We start from the raw sequence: 4138 nt of genomic DNA on the forward strand, positions 1-4138 counted from the left end.
ACTGAGCTTCCTGGACCCGGCAGTTCCCAGGAGAAGCTTGGCTCTCAAAAGTGATTAAAGACTGCAATACTGCCTGGCCAGCGTGATTCAGTGGCTGAACATCGACCTAGGAACCAGGAGGTCACGGTTCGATTCCCCGTCAGGGCACAGGCCTGGGTTGCGGGCTCCATCCCAGGTGTGGGGCATGCAGGAGGCAGCTGATCCATGATTCTCTCTCATTATGGATATTTCTCTCTCTCTCCCTCTCCCTTCCTCTCGGAAATCAAATTAAAAAATATGAACTTTTTTTAAAAAGAGTCACGGGAACAGGTACATAAGGAAATCCAGGTGTGACAGATAGAGACGGGCAGGGGACGAGGCGTGAAACCCCCGGTGGGAGAAGGTGGGCGTGGGGGGCCGGGGCGGAGGAAGGTATTGGAACGCCTCGGCGGTGACTGTCCATCCCCCGGCCGAGCAGGTGAGCCACCGCTGGGTTCACTCCGATCGGGTTCGGAATCTTTGAAATGGAGACGCTGCCCGAGCAGGTGGTGTCATGTCTCCCCCGGCGAGCCCAGCGCCAGCGCTCGGTCATCTCGCTGACCCGGACTGACCCGAGGCTCCAGACCCCGTGTGAGCCCCGAGGACCAGGGCACGGCTCCCGTGTGAGTCCCGAGAGTTAGAAGCAGAAGAGCAGTAGCCGGTGCCCTGGCCGGCGTGGCCCTGTGGGTGAGCCTGGTCCCCGTACGTGGGTCCTGGTCAGGGCACATACCCGGTGGGTTCATATCCCAGGTGGGCGTGTGCGGGAGGCAACCGACCGACGTTTCTCTCGCACAACGATGTTTCTCTCTCTCTCCTTTCCTTTCTATAAAAAATCAATAAAATAAGATTAAAAATCCCTGGCCGGTTTGGCTCAGTGGATAGAGAGTCGGCCTGTGGACCGAAGGGTCTGGGGTTTGATTCTGCTCATGGGCACATTCCTCTCTGGCCCAGGCCCTGGTCCGGGCGCCTGCAGGAGGCAACCGATTGCGGTGTCTCTCTCACATCGATGTTTCTCTCTGTCTCTCCCTCTCTCTTCCACTCTCTCTAAAAACCAGTGGGAAAATATCCTCGGGTGAGGATGAACAACCACCAAAAAAAAAAAAGAGAAGAGCAGCTGGTGCGTGTGGAGTCCTGTCTGCACACTCAGCTCTCTCGCCCTGTTGGACACACACCTGCAAACACCCCCGTTCCCCACCCTCCCGTATGTGGGACGGTGGCAAAACCAGGCACCTTGCGGGGCCTCTAAAGTACAGACTGCCTGGCTTGCTCACTCTCACTCCTGCCTGTAGGGCACGCGGGTGTCATGTGTGGGCGACTCTAACCCCCAGGGAATTCTGAGGGACATTCCAGCCCAGCCCCGTGGAGAAGTGATGCCTGAGTGAGGGCGGAGGAAGAGGGAGGGTGTGAATAGCGCGTGGGGGGTTGGAGGGGGGTCAGGACACTTAGCAGCCCCTAGAGTAGAAGTGGGTTCAGAAACCAACCCCAGAGCAGATCTTGGGGGGAAGGAGTCAGGGGAAGAGGCACACCCCTAACTTCAACCTCTTGGATACTGAGCTGAAGACAGAGTCCAGCTCTGGCCTGGCTGGGTAGCTCAGTGGGTCAGAGCATCATCCTGATACACCAAGGTTGTGGGTTCGATCCCTGGTCAGGGCACATACAAGAATCAACCAATGGATGCATCAATAAGTAGAACAACAACAACAAAATCAATGTGATTTTTTTTTCTGTCTCTCCCTTCCTCGCTCTCAAATAAATTTAAAAGAAAAACATCTTAGCCCCAGCTGGTTCAGCTCAGTGGATAGAGCATCAGCCTGCAGACTGAAGGGTCCTGGGTTCGATTCCAGTCAAGGGCACATGCCCAGGTTTTGGGCTCCATCCCCAGTGGGGGGCGTGCAGGAGGCAGCTGATCCATGATCCTCTCTCATCACTGATGTTTCTATCTCTCTCTCCTCTCCCTTCCTCTCTGACATCAATAAAAATATATTAAAAAGAAAAACATGTTATTAAACAAACAAACAAACAAACACGACAGAGCCTAATTCCAGGAACTGGACATCAGATTGGTGCAGCCTGGGCCACCTGCGGTGACAAATGGGAATACAGTCCCCAATCCTGGCTTCCTCTTTGTAGCAGGACCACCCCCACCCCCACGCCTGCCACTGGAGCGGGGGGGCCTCAGCTTCATGCCCTGTGGACCCCGGTCTTGGCCAGGGACTTGCTTCGGGCAGGATATGATCAGACAACGCGAGGCCTAAAGCAGAGATGTGCCACGTGCCTGTGGGGTTGGCTTGGCCCTAAGTTTTGTAAAGAGCACACCCAGGTGGCTCATTTCCACAGCCCGGGTCCCAGAGACCCCCTGGGAACAGACCTGAGCCTGACCCTCAGTCCAAAGCACAGCCCCTCAGTTGACCTGCAGCCCGTGACCAAGACAAAAGATGTGGTGATATCGCAGGGGGCCTGGGGGCTGCTTGTTACGCAGCATTATTGCGGCCAGAGCCACCATACCTGCCCGTTCCTTGGCTGGGGGACGGAGGGGCAGCTGCCCCCCACTCCCACTAGCCAGCATCCAGGGAAGTGGGCTGAGTATTCAAAATATGAAAAGGTGCCCGGCCCCTGGGCACCAGGAAGGTGGGAACCACCAGTGCCTGTCATGGTGGGGCAAACAGCTGGTCCCCAACGTGGCCCCGGGGGCTGCCCTGTCAGCAGATTGCAAGCAGAGCCTATGTCTGAGCCCCAAGGAGCAGCCGGCTCAGGTGAGGTACAGGGCTGAGTCGGGTCTGCGAGAACAAATGGAGTTTTGAATACAATTTCATGTCCATTAACTTTGCTCAGAGCCCACAGAGGAGCCAAGTGACGGAGGAGGCCTGGGCTGTAGGCAGTGAGCAGGTGAGGCCTGGGCTGCAGGCAGGGACTAGGTGAGGGCCTGGCTGTGGGGTGGGACCGGGGGAGGCCTGGGCTGCAGGCAGTGAGCAGGTAAGGCCTGGGCTGTGGGGTGGGACTGGGGGAGGCCTGGGCTGTAGGTAGTGAGCAGGTGAGGGCCTGGCTGTGGGGCAGGCCATAGGGTGATGGGCCAGTGCTTCCAAGGCCGGCTGGGGTGGGCAGTGTCGTGGTGCGGGATCCCTTCTCCCAGGAAGGATGGGTCCTCTTGGGTTGGGTAAGAGGCAGGGCCTGGCAGGGCCCTGGAGGGGGCGAGTTGGGGGCTGGGACTGGGGGAGCAGCCCCTGCAGCTAGAGAACTATTTCTGTGCGAACCTGGTAGCCCAGGTCGCATCCTAAGGGCCTCCCATCTGGAAGGGCCAGGGGGTCCCCACAGGGAGCATTCCGGGCAGGGGAGTGGGAGGAGAGGCAGGCGCTTGCCTGGGGAGAGCTGCCTGACCTCCAACACCTGGGGACCAGATCCCGGGAGAGGGGAGGGGGATGTGCTGTCCCAGGAGAGGAGAGGGCGTGGGAACTCCCCACCTCAGACCTGAACCTGGGGGCTACCTAAGATGGGGAGCCAGGTATAGCAGAGCAGGGGAGGGGCAGGGAGACCCTGAGGGGAAGGGTAGGGGAAGGGGAGACAGCCTGGGCAGGGATGCGTGGGGCTGGAGCCAAGAACCCCTCCTCCGGCCTTCACCGCCCCCTGCAGGTGGGCGGGGCTTCTAGGCTTCCTGAGAGCTCGCCCGGCAAGTCCCCACCCCCAGTGTCAGCAGTGGGGACCGGAACGTCCCATCCTTGCCGCCCCCATTCGTGTGCCCGAGGAGGAGTGGCAGCGTGGGCCCCACTCCTAGCCCCCCCATCAGGAGTGGGGACGAGGGTATCCCATCCTTCACACCCCACGCCCCAGCTCCAGGGTGTGACGGTGAGCTTGACCCTCCACCACGTGTCTGGCTGGCTGGAGAGGTCCCCGCTTTCTGCTCACGTGCTCTCATTGCAAGTGTCTTCCGGAATTGAGGCCGCGACTGCGGAGGCCTAGAGACCCTCTAGCCCGCACCCGGGAGAGAGGCTGGCGTTCCCGCCCCCCGAAATCTGCCCTGTGCAGCACGGAGGGCCGTGGAGAACGGAGAGGGGCGTGGCGTCCAAACTCCCATCCGAGGGGCGTGGCTTACATGCGGGGCGGGGCCTGAAGGGGTTGGGCCCGG

This window comes from Myotis davidii, unplaced genomic scaffold, assembly GCF_000327345.1.
Source record: "Myotis davidii unplaced genomic scaffold, ASM32734v1 scaffold43, whole genome shotgun sequence".
In the NCBI taxonomy this organism is placed as follows: Eukaryota; Metazoa; Chordata; class Mammalia; order Chiroptera; family Vespertilionidae; genus Myotis; species Myotis davidii.